General features: G+C 45.9%; 1 long non-coding RNA gene across 1 annotated transcript in view; it reads left to right on the top strand.

Annotated features, from left to right (window-relative positions):
* The window catches only part of LOC126933945 (uncharacterized), a 101,768-nt gene extending 86,977 nt beyond the window's left edge, over nucleotides 1-14,791 (top strand). The window contains exon 3 of the long non-coding RNA XR_007718774.1: nucleotides 14,424-14,791. This is a non-coding gene — a long non-coding RNA (uncharacterized LOC126933945). The remainder of the gene's footprint in view (nucleotides 1-14,423) is intronic.
* Nucleotides 14,792-15,958: the final 1,167 nt, after the last annotated feature.

Genomic DNA, 15,958 nt, shown 5'->3' with positions numbered 1-15,958 from the left:
CTCGGGGACTGGAGACCTGCGAGTGTTATGTGAGCAGTCCCCCTCCCCTGCTAAGTATTATTGACAAATCCATCAAGGGCAGTGATGCATTGGTTTCCACCTTACCTAGAAGGACACTAGGGCAACGGTGACATGCTGTCACCGTGGTAACTGCGGCTGAAGTGAACAGCCTGTTAGGATAGGTGACCTCTGTTGGCAGTGCGCCTAGAGATGTAGCACTCACCCGGCTGCCGTGTCATGGGGACCCCAAGGAGCAGCTCAGTGCCCTCAAATTGATTCATTAGGCCCTAAACATATCGATCGCTCCAATTTGCAGGAATTTATTATATTGATATTGGACTGATTAACATTTTGTGCCAGACTGGTTCGATATGTGCTTGTAACAGCTTTTAATGATTAATTGACTTTTATGATTCCATCTCAGGGCTGTCAGTGAGCTGTGAACTGTGGGCAGGCTCGCTCCTGGGTTGCCTCTCCAGTGGCACAGGGCAGTGATTGAATACCTAGGAAATTAGTGTCCTTGCTGTCTCATTTTATGAAAGATAAATGCTATGACATTTAATGCAGACCTTAATTTAGAACAGAACTAAGCAGATCATTTTGCAATTTAATCATAAACAGGTAAATATCAAAACTTCTTTAGCATTTTACAAGTTAAGCACCCAGAAAACAGAGGTAAAGTGGAGCAGGCAACCAGGGGAGACAGCAAGAGGTAAAATAACATAATATGGGCAGGAACTGCACAGCATTTTAATAATCATGTAATTTATTAGGGCCAACATCCGAGCCCATTTTTCAGTCCAGAATATACTGCTCTCATTCACTCGGTAGTGAGCCGAGGGTGTGCCACTTGGCACGGGCTGAAAAGTTAGCATTTACCTTCCTGGCCACAGGCAGCCCTGCAGTATTGCCCGGTGAGTCAAGGAAATTACATTGATTTGCCACAAAAGTAAACAGCAGAATAAGGGACAGGCTCTAGTTTAATATGGGCCCCTGACATGTAATAAGGGGAATATCACATTCAGTATGGTTTACGTGTTACCTAAAACAACCATAAACATTATGAAAAGATGACAGGAGAAGATGAGATTTTATTGTGCTCGCTAACAACAGTGAGAGAAGAGTAGGAAGACTGGGGGCTGTCAACTGACACCTTCTCGCATTCATATTTAAAGCGTATTTTCTTCCTCTCATTTTAATTAAAAGACTTAAGTTAGGGGGAAACTGTCTAAACATCATGTCAAATTATTCATGTTTGTACATATAAGGAATAAAATGGAATGGTTCTCCTGCTCACGGTTCTTCTTTCTTCTTTACCATTCCATATTTTTCCATGTCGCTGTGCAGCGTAAGGACGCCTTCACTTGATCTGCAAGGGTCAGTTGTTAAACTGTCACCGAAACATGGGCAGTGTACATCGTTTATGGCCCTTGACTGAGATACACTCACACCATAGCATTTTTATTTTATCCAGCCCTCCACTGGTGAAAAGAATTGGAGGTCACCCAGTCTCCCATCATAGTGTCACTAGAAACTCTATCTTGCTGCTCTGCCCATTTTCAACAAAGGCCTAGGCCACCTCCCTCCCTCCCCCAATGTGTAGACAAGCTACCTGACATCGTCTCCATTTCAATTTGGAACTATGGCATCTTGTGATTCTTGCGATCCTGGAGAGGAGGATTTAAGTGGGCTCCCTGCTGTGTGCTTCTCCACTTAGACACACACGCACAAGGGCAGTCTTCGAATGTGTGTATTTCACCTGCGTGGTCGGGAGTGCCCTCACCTCAAGTCTGTCTTTTGCCACGGGCCTTGCTGGGCATCCATTGCTGTTGACCAAGCATGACATCGCGGTCCCCTCCCTGTTCAGCGCCCAAAGTGTAGATACGACGAGAACCTGGAAAACCTCAAAGTGCCTCTCTCCTGTGTGGAAATTGAGAAAGCACAAACATAATTGCTTTTGTTGGATCACAGTCCTGAACAGCAAAAGACATTTTAAACATCTGCCCTTCCTTTGATTGGTTCTACATCCTCTCTCTTTTTGGCTACTGTTCATTATTCTGCATTATATTCATTACCGAGAAATCTTCTCCAAGCCAGTATTTGCATTTGGATTCATTTGGAAAGATGACTTGGATTCAGGGTATTAATCTGATCCGGCCCCACACAAACCCATAATAGACTATGACACATCACATATAGATAAATTCTATAGAGAGAGCTGTGTTTCAGGCTTAAGGATCTGATCCTGTCTATTGTGCCAGAAATGCCATATCCTCAGGCACAGAGGGGAAAAATGGATCTCTTTCTAGTTTCTCTCCTTCACCGGAAAGGGGAAAGGAAAGAAGCAGGGCTGTCCCGAAGCTCTGCTCTGGGCTCACACTGTACTCATGCTGCCGCCCCGGAGTTCCTCTGTGGGTGTGGAAACACACACACCCAGGCACACCAGGCACTCACAACCCACGCTGCCCATCCGTCGCTTATGTGTTGGTTCTGTGAATTTTCCTGTGTCAGGGAGGAGTCATCCTTTTGAGTGTCTCAGTGGCACTTCATGCTCACCATGCTCCTTGGATTAGAATTCAGATTTCTTCCTTTGGTCATATCTTATTGGTTTCATCTCACTGGCATTCACTCTAGAGGGAGAATTTTCAGGAGTCACTGAATACTCTCTGGCCTCCTTCCTTCCAATCACTAATCGAATAACTTTCTGTATCTATTTTGTCTTCTGGTTCTGCTGTCAGATACCTGTCATACTATTAGCAGGAATTCCATGAAAAATTAAACAGGAAAAAAAAATGTTGATTCCCCAAAGTGGACTACTGGAATACATTCTTTCCTTATCCTGTGGTAACAGCCTTCAAAATGCTTACCTTTTAGTAAGCATTTTAACTCAGGCAGAAAAAGGTACAAAAAGAATGGGAAGTGATCTTACTCTGAATCTGGCATCTAAGGAAAATATTCAAAAATTCAAGCAGAAAAATTCAAAGTGTCTTATTTTTTAAAAACACTTTTTATCCGTACATTTTGTTAGTAAGGCTTACCAAAGGACCACTATGGTATGCTTTACTTCATAATCATAAAATATGACTGTCTTTAATTAACTCCTTATATGTAATAGAACCTCAGTACCAAATATTTTACATTTTTGACACTAGAATTTCTATTCTACACGGGAATTTTACTTAACAGTTATTGCCATTAAACTTGACAGCATAATTGATCACACTGGCTTGAAGACTTATTTTATTTTATTCTATAATCATATTTTTGTGCCTCTAATCTAAATAATAATATCCCCAGGAAAAGGTATGTTCATTTAAGCATCTTAGTTCATGACAAAGCATTATAGACTGGGTGATGTACAAACAGCAGAAATGTATTTCTCACAGTTCTGGAAGCCAGAAGTCTGAAATCAGAGGACCAGCATGGCTGGGACCTGGTGAGGTGCTCCTTCCGGGCTACAGACTGCCTACCTCTCCATGTGTCCTCAGTGGGTGGAGAGAGATGGAGCTGGCTCTCCACCTTCTTCTTAAGCGGGCACTAATCCCATTCACAACATTCTTGAAGCCTCCACCCTTGTGACTATCATCTCCCAAAAGCCCCACTTCCAAATTTCATTACACTGGGGATTTGATTTCAACACAGGAATTCTGGGGGGACAAGAACATTCAGTCCCTCATATCACTTAGGAAAACAATTTTTTCTCAGATATTTCAGTAGCCACATGAGTTGTGGTTTTGAACCCAGCCAAGCTTATCTCTTAATCTATCTTCATAAGGCCCTAGAAAGAAAGCCTGTATTGGCCTCCACGTGTTGGTCTTTGAAGGGACACTGAAATGTCGTATCCACCCAGCATTTCCAAATATCTAAACCTTGGTTGAAATGCGTATAAACATCTGGTTTGAGGTGCTGTCTCACTTTTTATCTAAATATTTCAGCAGTGTGCAGACAAAAAGACTGACTTCTGAGTCATCACTGACTGATTCTCCATTCCTTTCCAGCATTGATGAATGCTTTGCCTGAGAGCAGGGGTATCTGTGTTCCCCGCATGGGGTTGGGGTTCATCCTGGGCCTTGGAGTGGGAGTTTGCGCCACTCACCACTAAGTGGGCTTGTGAGCTGGCTGGCAGTGCTCCTGGGGATTGGCTGCGTGGGCTGTAGGAGGAGGAGGCTTTGCCCCTTCCTTCTTCTCCCTATTCCAGGTGGGAAGGTAAAAATGGATGAGCAAAGGGATGCTCTGTTTTCCTTTCTCCCAGGTGTGGCTCTACCAAAATGAACAATTCCTAAACACCTGCCAGGGTTGGGGAGCAGAGACCCGGGTCCCCAGTTCTGGGTGGAAGGGCTCCAGGCAGCTTCTGTAGGAATAAAGACTCAGTACAACTGAGGGTCTGGTTCTTCATTCTGACTCTTACTAGCTGTGTGATCTTCGGCAGCTTACTTTATGCTGCTGGCTTCTCCTTCTTTAGCCCTAAAGTCAGGTCCTTTCAACTCTAAAATGCAACGCCAACCTTGGCATCTGACTCCTGATCTGAGGTTAACTCCCCTTCCCAATTCCTCTACTCCTGGACTATCAGGTATTCCTGACACAGATGTGCTGGGATTTTAATGGTAAGCTTGTAAGGAGAGAGGAGGAAACTGGACTATTTAGGGCAGGGATTCAAAGGTGCAATGCAAATTTAGGACTGCCCCTGAAAAAGGGCATCCAACAGCCAGAGTCCCTTGATTTGAAGCTCCGAGGACCAATCTGTGTTGCACCCATGTCAAGAGGCCTGACCTGGTGACCCAAGCAGGCATCCGGATCCCACAGATGAAGGGAACACCGCTGTGGGATATGAGACCATCGTGATCCCACGTCGGTCCATCTTCACTCAAACAGGCTTCTCCAGGAGATGCTGGGTGCAGGTGTCAGCACTCAGGCTTCACCCAGTTTCGATGAGGGAATGAGGAGAAAGGGACTGGGAAGTGGAGTGTCATGAGGAAACTGAGCAGAGGGGACGGTCTGGCTGCAAGCCAGGCTCTCAGCCACATGATTCAGCCGCACAACCTCAGCCTTTCCTAAAGATGCCTCGTGTGCTACTCGTGGATGAGGTTGTGAGGGGATTTTAGAAACCTACTTAAAATAGAGTTATTACAAAAGTATGGGGGAACAATGCAGGTGTTAGAACTGGGCTGAACTTTGAAAGATGCCTTGTTATCTCATGGAAACTCCCTCACAAGCTTCTAGGGTTTCAGGAATTTTTGGCTTAGGATCCTGCAGGGCTCTTTAGTTCATCTGGAATTAGATCCCAGTCTGGCTTCAAGTCCACGTCCTTTGGATTGCACCAGGTGGCCTGGGGGTGCAGGTGGCTGGGGCCCTCATTCCCCCAAGACACAGGGATGAGAGCAGAAGGTCCATGCAGGGACCGCCACCCAGCCAGGTTTGGGTCTAACAGGTATGGGGATGAGAGGGCCAAGCAACACACAACTAGAGACTCTGGAGTCCTTCTGGCTTCCTTGGAGCTGGGAGGAAGCTTCCAGCACCACACCCTTTTACTCAATCCTGCCTTATTCTTGGATTCTAAACCCTGGTCTCCACATTTGAGTTCCTGCTCCCCGCCGCTCAGGCTTCCCAGTGCTGACTGCCCAGCTAACCAGCCCTTGTGTGCTGAAACAGAGTCCCTGGTCATCTGCCCCAGCTGCCCACCTGCAGGGCAGTGCTGGCCCTTCTTGGAGATGACTCTAGAAGCTTCCTGGAGAGAACTCATTCTCCCTAGGGCTAGCTGGCCTTCAGCCCATGGCCTTCCAAGTCAGATGCTTCTTTGCTCGATTATGCCCATTTCTGACCCAGCAAACAAATCCTAAGTAGTTACACAAATGCTCCAAACTCCCAGATGAACAAACTTTCTCTTCAATATTTTATCCAATAGACCCAACGATTACCTCTGAGGTTAAATAGAAAAACTGCGGCGTAGGAAGTGGAAAGTAACATAAGTAGCAGCAGGAATAGGGTGCAGAATTATTTCTGATTTGCGTTTGTTTGTCTCTTGTGGCTCTTCTGTTTTTCACTGTGTTTGGATCTCTGGGAATACATTTTTCAAATTGCATGTTAATTACTGCATTTGTGGCTTCCGTAGTATCAGACACTTTCAGGAAATATTACAGTTATAATTTCTAGATTAATAAAACTGGAGACAAAGTTGACCCAGTAGACATAATTTACTGTACTTTTCAGAAAGCTTCTGATAAGGTCCTTCCTAAAAGGCTATGAAGGAAAATAAACAGCCACAAGGTAGAAAGCAAAGTCCTGTAAATTACAGCATCCAAAGGAACTGAACCAGGTGAAGAGAGTCGCAGAGCTTGCTTGTATTTTGTTGTTTACCTAAAATATGTAGGCAACTGGTAGTGAAGATTTTTTAAAAATACCCCTCGAGTTTCCATCAAGCTTGATTGGCTTTGAAATTGTCAGGCCCCTGTAGAGAAATAAACACAGCAAAGGCTTTGAGGACTGCTCAGTACAAAAAGGTGCAGCTGTCTGTGAAGTATGGACGACGCTTGAGGGATAGGGCCAGTGAGAAAACCACACACACACACACACACACACACACACACACACACACACCCCTGCGCACACACATGGTGAAGATGCCCCAGTCTGGGCTCGGAGGTCTGATTTATTTGGATTTTTTGTAAAGCTCTAGATAAAATCCCTCAGGAAAACAGTACAGTGAAGGAAAAGATGAGCACATGCATAGAAAAAAAAAGAGAACACCAGGCCCAGAAAATAGACAAGGCGGCCCTAGGGGAGACCTGGGAGCTCCCTGCTTGTTCACACCCCTGTGGGTGCAGGGAGCAGGGCTGAGTCTGAGTCTCCAGAACAACACGGGAGAAAGACCAGCTCCCCTTAGCATGTCTATATTGTAGGGTCGTTTATAATGATCTCTATGCAGATTTTTTGGACAGTCTGCTTTTCACTGAAATAGCGATGATCTTGGTAAGGGAACTCTTACTATCTGTTTCTTTTGAACTCTGTCCTGAAAGGCACAGCCTGGCTACCAGTTGACTCCATGGGGCGCCTGGGTCAGGAGGTGACCACACAGCTCAGGTGGACTGATCCCCTTTCCTCACCCCATGGTGGATGCAGACCCAGCACTCGTGAAGGCTTCAGGGGAGGAAGAGGGAGCACGAGCTGAACTGTTAGGCGCAGACCCGTCACCCATGGGGCTGTGACCAGGAACCCTCCGGAACTCACCATCTTGTTTTTTTTCACCTATAAATGGAAGTTCTTGTCAGCATATATCTCACAGGAATCATAGGAAAAAGCTTAACTAATGCTTTCATATAACAATGTGGAAGCAGTTTTTAAAGGCAGACCATTAGATTAAAATGGTATGTCAGTGTGGTCAATGCAGAAAAAGGCCATTCTACATAAAATTCTTAATTTAATAGTGATAATGCCTAACATTTGCTGTGCAACAGCTACAGCTTGTGTGCGATGCATATTTGATCCCGTTTAATCCTCACAGAGACTTTCACAAAACCCCACTGGACACACAAGGACACTGAGGCACAGAGAGGCTGAGGAATGGGCCAAGCCCATGAAGCTGACTAGCAGAACCAGGATCTTAACCGCAACAGCCAAATTCTGAGGCCCATCGGCTCACCCTCCATCCTGCCATATTTATGTAATTTCATACAATATGGTGTGTACGTAGCTATGCCATAGGAGCGAACACAATTGAAGTACCTACTTGTACTTAGTACAAACCCCTTGGCGTGCACTGCATCTTTTTTTTTGTTTTTGTTTTTGAGATGGAGTTTCACTCCTGTTACCTAGGCTGGAGTGCAGTGGTGCAATCTCGGCTCACTGCAACTTCCACCTCCCAGGTTCAAGCAATTCTCCTGCCTCAGCCTCCTGAGTAGCTGGGATTATAGGCACCTGCTACCACACCCAGCTCATTTTTTGTATTTTTAGTAGAAGCAGGGTTTCGCCATGTTGGGCAGGCTGGTCTCCAACTCCTGACCTCAGGTGATCCGCCCGCCTCAGCCTCCCAAAGCGCTGGGATTACAGGCCTGAGCCACTGAGCCCAGCTGCATCTTTTAATCATCATCCAACTCAGTGAAGTCAGTGCAATCACCATCCTCACTGAAAACAATGCAGCATCTGTATAGATAGTTCTGGTCCAAGACATTTCTTTTCCTTAGGTAGGTCAACCATTGCCCTCTGCAGATACCCGGAGACTGCTTCCTTTCCCTTGTGCGGCCACAGAACCCAGTGGTGGGTTTTGCCTTCTCCGCAGTCCAAAGAGCTGATCCAAGTAGCTCATTGCTCAGGACACTGGCCCAGGCTTTTTCAAGGTGACATCCAGACCCAGGTTGAGCACAAGAGGAAGCTGGCCCAATGACAAGGGACCCGTCACACTGGGGACCGTCCTCACCATTGGAGAGTTTCTTTTCTTTTTTTTTTTTTTTTTTTTTTTTGAGATGGAGTCTCGCTGTGTCTCCCAGGCTGGAGTGCAGTGGGCGATCTCGGCTCACTGCAAGCTCCGCCTCCCGAGTTCACGCCATTCTCCCGCCTCAGCCTCCGAGTAGCTGGGACTACAGGCCCCGCCACCTCGCCCGGCTAGTTTTTTGTATTTTTAGTAGAGACGGGGTTTCACCATGTTAGCCAGGATGGTCTTGATCTCCTGACCTCGTGATCCACCCGCCTCGGCCTCCCAAAGTGCTGGGATTACAGGCTTGAGCCACCGCGCCCGGCCCACCATTGGAGAGTTTCTAACTCATCTTTGTCAACCTGTGTTTGTTTTGTTTTCAGAAGAATGTTAGCTGGGGCCCTGAGCACACCATTGAGTGACTGAGTGACTCGGAGGGTTCTGAAATTCTAACTTTATGCTCATGCACATGAAAATGGTATATATATACACACACACACACACACACACACATATATATTGCTAATCGTCCATAAAACTTCATTTTGCAGAGCTGCCCTCTCCTTACACATTTGGGGTTTTCTGTGAATAAGCCTGCTGGTCGAATCTAGTGAAATAACACGAATGCCCTTGGCCAACCCCTGAGTCGAACTGTACAGGCCTTGGTACAGGTAAGCCTCTCAAAGAGAGCTGTCCTCTTCAGTCTTCTTACTCACCTTCCATCCTCTCAATCTAAAGCATGAATCGGCCTGCCCCAGTGGCTCACATCTGTAATCCCAGCACTTTGAGAGAATGAGGCCAGAAGAGCATTGAAGCCTAGGAGTTTCAAACCAGGCAGTTCAAAGGGGAACAAATTGAGACTCTCTCTGTCTCTCTGTCTGTCTTTCTCTGTCTCTCTGTCTCTCTGCCTCTCTGCCTCTCTCTCTCTCTATATATATACACATATATATATATGTACATATAAGATCAGCCAGGCATGGTGGCACACACTTGTAGTCCCAGCTACTTGGGAGGCCGAGGCAGGAGGATTGCCTGAGTCCGGGAGGTTGAGGCTGCAGTAAGCTGTGATCACACCACCGCACTCCAGCCTGGGTGACAGAGTGAGACTCTGTCTCAAAATAAATAAATAAATAAATAAGGATGAATATCTCACATGGTCACATGTTCATGACTGAGATTGTTAAATACTAAAATGACTCAGTTGCTTGAAAGCTGCAGCTTCTCACTAATTCTGCCACTAACGAAGTGAATAAGCCTGAGGGCGTCATCCCGGGGCAATGCAGTTGGCTGTCCTTGTCCCACATGGAGGCCAACAGATATTCCCATACTCTTGCTCTCTCTGTGATGGGCCATCTTCACCGCAGGACAAAATCATGGAGTTAGAAAGTATGACTCACTCTCTCCCATCCTGTCACTTGATAGGTGAAGGGTGCCTGGCCAGCAGTGTGCAGAAGGTTCAGGGCATGCTGCTCAGGTCTCCAGGTCTTCCCCTCAGGCACGGTGTCCAGCTCACATCATCAGGGGGTTTGATCGGAGGCCAGGTGTGCGCTTGTGTCGCCTGATGGAAAAATTTTGCTACAAATTATCTCCCTGTTTATACCTCAAGAATGTTGCTTCTTCAGTGAGCTATAAGCATAATGCGCTTTAGGCTGTGTCTGAATAATGTATTTCTCCAACCAAGAAGCAAAAACTCAGATGGTTTGTGCCATATTTTTGTATATTTAGAAACAGCTGGGTGATTGACTGGATTTTTAATTTTTCACAGGAATGTTTGATGTCGGGGAGACTGCGCCTTCAAAATCCTCTGAGGAAAGAAGATTTCTATAAAAGTTTTCTCCTATAAATATTTTATGTTTCATTGAATTACTATGAACAGAAATTCGGTGATGGAAGAGATGTGCCTTCTCTGCCCCCACACCAACCAAAGGCCCATTTCCAAACTCATGGCCGCGCTCTGCCACCTAGGAACCTACCCATCTAATCCCCTCTTCAGGATTCAGTCGCCTTCAAACCCTTCTATCACATTTTAGAATTACTCTTCTGATTGATTTGTGCTATCTGGCTGCTGTAATTTTGAATAAACAAGCCTGAATATTTGGTCAAAATGTTTAAGTCACCTGGGTTGCAAAAAGTACAGCAAGACTGATTTCGTGATTTGCACATAATAGACACCCAATATATATTCATTAGGTATATATTCTACCAATATTAAATATTTATTAATTTTAATATACTAAAATATTAACATATAATTACTGTATGTTATCTAGTAATAAAATATTGATATAAATGAATGTATAATTAAGAATATAAAATATATTAAATTGAATGATATCCCTCAAGGCTAATATATACGGGTAAATAAAATGATCTGATTCAAAGAGCTACAAGACCCTGGATGGAAAGAGGAGCTAATGTTTACTGAATATTAAGTAGGTGCTAGGCGTGGTGAGAGTTGCTTCCTAAATGATCTCTTTTAATCTTCACAGAAACTCAGCAGGTAAGAGCCTACTTTCTCCAGCTTACAGATAGGAAGCCTCAAGGTTCAGATAAGTGAGGGAACTCGCTCAGGGCTGCACAGCTAGTAGCCGGAGCAGCTTGAAAGTTATAATCTAGACCAGTCTGGTTCCATAGGCCGTGGCTTCACCCCTTTTTGCTCCCTCGAACCTGCTCCCTTATAGGGTTCCCGTAATCATCCCGACTCTGCCTGGAAAATTCTACCACTGGGCGCACTTGCCAAGATTAGAAAGCAGAATTCCAAAGGTCCATGATGAACATGCACCCATGTGGCCCGCGGTGGAACGGGTGGGGTGGGAATCTTTCTGCCTCTTTTACCCGAGTGAGGAGGAACATATCGGATGGGCGGACTATGCCCCTGCATGCCTGTTAAGGCCCAGCAGGTTTGACATGATAGGACCCTCACCTCCCACCATAATTGAAAAGCACTGACGCAGGGGCCAGGAGACCCAGGATAGCCAGAAAGAAGAAGGAGTGAACAACACAGGTGTTTTTCACCAAACACTTACGTACTTGGAAACATTCCGGGGGTGGCACTTTTTCTTGTGCACAGGAATGCTTGATGCCACTTCCCCTCTCTTATCAGACACAGGCTGCTCCTCGCACAGGGAGTTGGGCTAATGAGGTCGCTCTCCTCTGAGATGTTATTGTGGCCATGGAGATGAAAGAGAATAAAAGAAGGACAAACCTTGTATTGCAGAAAAAGTCAGGTTCTTGTCACACGACTGAGAAAAATCAGGCTCGCGGACACATAGAAGGGTGAGGAGAAGAATTTATTGGGCAAGAAGGAAAAAGGAAAAGCAATGCAGCAAAGTGAGATGGAGCACTGCTAACAGCCTTTGCACCTCACGGACTGAATCCCAGGTCCCCACCCAGGGACAAGAGAGACCAGGCTCCTCCCCACTGCAAGCGGTGCAAACTTCCCGTGGCTCCACCCTGTCCTCCCAGTGCGCAGGCTGGTCAGAGATTCTGCGGGGAGCCCTTTTCACTTGGCTCTCTCACTTGGGACCTGAGAGTTCCATGAGAGTCAGCCACAGTAAGATACCGAGGGTTAAACCTTGAGGTCGCGAGCTGCAGGGTGAGGAAGGAAAGGCAGAGCCATGCGCTGCCTGCCTGTCATCCAGGCAGGCCACCCAGGTTCAATTTGTTCCTTGCCCTTTGGGTTCTGATAAGCCAGTGAGTAAAAACAAAAGCTTACAAGAAATGATTATTTAAAAACAGTTTTGCTATATATCAGAAACAGCTGTTAATTAGGCATGTTGAACTTCTTCCTCATGCCAGACTTTATAATGTTTATGAAAGTTGTAAACTCACTCAAGTTAACAAGCGTTTGCCTGGCACTTGCTCTGTGCCTTCTTGAACGATGCCAGGTAGGAACATGAAGAACTGTTACCTGACAATTTAACTACGATAGTGCCCCTTCCACCGTGGGTCTCAGGGTTGGACACTCTGTGTCATCTTAAAGAGGTGGCCCTTATCAGAGGGGAAGAGTAGGCTTTGGAGGTGCTGGCCCCATTGACCAGCTCCGGGACCTTGGCTGAGTTACTCAGTTCCTCTAACTTTCCGTTTTCCTATTTGTAAGGTATATAAATGCTACTGAGACAGCCAGGTGGGAGGGGCTCCCTGGCAGAACCTGCAACCGATGGGCACACTGGGAGGAATGCGCACTGGGGTGGAGCATGGGGAAGTTCCCTATTTGCAGCTGGGAGGAGCCTGGCCCGTCCTCTTCCTGGGTGGAACCTGGGATTCAATCTGCGGGGCGGGAAGCCGCACTAGCAGGACCTTGGCTTTGCAGGGAGTCCCTGTGTGCCTTTTTTCTTTTCTGCTCTGTAAATTCCATTATTCTCACCCTTCAAAGTGTCTGTGAGCCTAATATTTCATGGCTATGTGACAAAGACCCGGCTCTTCGCTGAACTAAGGAAAAAGTCCTACAATACTATCTCTTTTTCGTGAGTACATTTGAAGTTTAAATCGCATCCTGGAAAACATTCAGTAGCGCAGCCTCTGGCTCCTAGTCGGCTCTCACTGTTATTGCAGCTAAGGAGGTGGGCCTTCTACATGGAGTTCCACTCGTGCGTGGCAGAGCAAGGCTCAACACATTGGTGAGAAGCTAGGTTCAGCTTATTTTAAAAAGCATCATCAAGATGTGATGAAAGGTTACAAGTAGGACAGCTGAAAACAAACATTTTAGGTCTTTGCGGTATGGGTGCAAAAAGGCTTTCCCCTCTTTTCAGTGGTATGATTTGGGAAGCACTGACTAAAGTGTTTGGATCGGTGAGAGGGAGGGTGGTGGTGAAGGAGAAAAGAGGGAGGCCTCTTAGCCAAGATTTGCAGGTGTTAAATACAAACCCCAAATTGGTTACTGTGACTCTCCTGAGAGTGGGGAAGGAAGTGAGTGGGTGGATGGGTGGGGTAGGAGTGGCAAAATCAGGCCCGAAACCAAGGACTCCATATGATGCATCTTAACAGATACTCCCTCAAATTTCCTTCCTTCTCCTGGGGGTGGGATTTACATAAGCATTTTCTTGGGTCCAGATAACAAAACCATGCCTTGAAAGACATTTCACTTTTTCTGCCCATAATCAAGGCTGGTACCTTCCAAGATTCAGAGATCCTTGATCAGCAACAACAGAAAATGTCCTCACCGTGTTCTGAAAGCCTTCCAAAGCACGGCAGAATGAAGAACGAGGAGATGGCAGACCCTACCACCAGCCTGGGGTCCCAGCTGCCCTTCTATCCAGAAATGTTCTCATCTCACCACTCAGAGCTTCACATGCACCCTGTTCAAAACCCACACCAGCTTCTCGATTTCTTGCACAACAGAAACTACTCTGTCAGACCTTCGTAATAAATGCTAACCCTTTAAAGAGTATCTAATGTTTGCCCCCCAAGAACCTGTAAAAATATGTCCATTTCACACACACAGAGCAAGGCTGCCTCCAGAAAGAGCGAGGTGTGTGTTTTTCAGATGAAAGATGTCTTTTTTTAAGTGCAGCATTGTTACTGCAGGTGCATTATATCTGAAATGGATGCACTCTTGAAAGATAATGAATGATAGCACTTCCTTATTGTTGGTACCCACCCATCACTCTTCTTAAAAGCACGTGCTGTATAGCATTTGCGGTGTTCCTACAAAAGAAAAATTTGAGATGATTTAAATACCTAACTGCTCCTAATTGTTATTCAGAATAAAAGGTTGCACTTCTTAAGTGTTCCCCGCTTTTAACACTGTTTTTAGTACCTCCATTTAAAGCCTGAAAATAAAATGCTTTTGCATGTGAATGGGTTGCTGTAAGTTCACGACCATGGAGGCATCCGTCCTTGCGGCTGGGCGTGGGCTCCGAAGCTCTTGCACAGCTTACGCTACTCTCTTTGGAGTGCACCTGGGACTAGGCAAGGCCTTACGAGCTGGCATGCTTCACAGCTCTCTAGAGGTCACAGATGAATGAGATTTTCTGCCCAAACTTTAGAAATTTAAAGTTTTTTTTTTTTTTTTTGGCAGGTAGAACCATTCCATCCAAGTGTCCCCCGCTCTGGGCTGGGGACAGTGAGCAATTCCGCATCTAAAATCACCCCACACTGGTAGACGCCAGGGTAAGTTTAAAGTCCTCTTGGAAGAAAGTTTCCAGAGATTCTGCATTATTCCATGATTCTTCCTTTAAGCCTTATCTACGCAACTCAAGACATGCCTTGATCAAATGATGGAGATGCATTCTAAGAAATGTGTCATCATGTCAGAGGCATGTAAACCAGAGCAACTCCATCTTGAGTAGGGGCTAGGTAAAATGAGGCTGAAGCCTACTGGGCTGCATTCCCAGGCAGTTAAGGTGTTCTAAGTCACAGGATGAGATAGGAGGTTGGCACAAGATACAGGTCGTAAAGACCTTGCTGATAAAACAGGTTGCAGTAAAGAAGCCGGCCAAAACCCGCCAAAACCAAGATGGCGATGACAGTGACCTCTCATCCTCGCTGCTACACTCCCACCAGTGCCATGACAGTATACAAAGGCCATGGCAATGTCAGGAAGTTACCCCGTATGGTCTAAAAAGGGAAGGCATGAATAATTCACACCTTGTTTAGCATATCATCAAGAAATAACCATAAAAATGGGCAGCCAGCCGCCCTCGGGGCTGCTCTGTTTGTGATGTAGCCATTTTTTTTGTTGTTGTTGTTCCTTTGCTTTCGTTTTTAAAATTTTTTTTTAATTTTTGGGGATAGAGTTTCACTCTTGTCACCCAGTCTGGAGTGCAATGGCGTGATCTTGGCTCACTGCAACCTCCACCTCCCGGGTTCAAGTGGTTCTCCTGCCTCAGCCTCCCCAGTAGCTGGGATTACAGGCATGCACCACCATGCCCAGCTAATTTTGTATTTTTTAGTAGAATGGGGTTTCACCATGTTGGCCAGGCTGATCTCGAACTCCTGACCTCAGGTAATCCACCTGCCTCAACCTCCCAAAGTGCTGGGGTTATGGGTGTGAGCCACTGCGCCCGGCCTGTTCTTTTACTTTCTTCATAAACTTGCTTTCACTTTACAAACTTGCCCTGAATTCTTTCTTGTGCGAGACTGAAGAACTCTCTCTTGGGGTCTGGATCGGGACCCCTTTTCTGTAATGGTTATGTGATTTTCTTGTTGTGCAAACATCACAGAGTGGACTTACACAAACCTAGATGGTATAGCCTGTTACACGTCTAGGCGCTATGGAATGGCCTGTTGCTCCCAGGCTGCAGACCTGTACAACATGTCACTGTAGTGAATACTGTAGGCAACAGTAACCAAAGGGTTTAACTACACATATCCAAACACAGAAAAAGTACCATAAAAATATACTATAATCTTGTACAACCAATATTGTATATGTGGCCTGACGTTGACCAAAATATTGTTACACAGCACATGACTGTTCTTGGACATTGCACAAGAAAGCATTCAGGGTGAGTCCTTAGAGTAAAGTGAAAGCAAGTTTATTAAGAAAGTAAAGGAACAGGCGAGGCACGGTGGCTTACGCCTGTAATCCCAGCACTTTGGGAGGCCGAGGCA

Source organism: Macaca thibetana, chromosome 13 (genome assembly GCF_024542745.1).
Source record: "Macaca thibetana thibetana isolate TM-01 chromosome 13, ASM2454274v1, whole genome shotgun sequence".
Lineage (NCBI taxonomy): Eukaryota > Metazoa > Chordata > Mammalia > Primates > Cercopithecidae > Macaca > Macaca thibetana.
The sequence above is the reverse complement of the archived record's forward strand: the minus strand, read 5'-3'. Positions and strand labels throughout refer to the sequence as shown.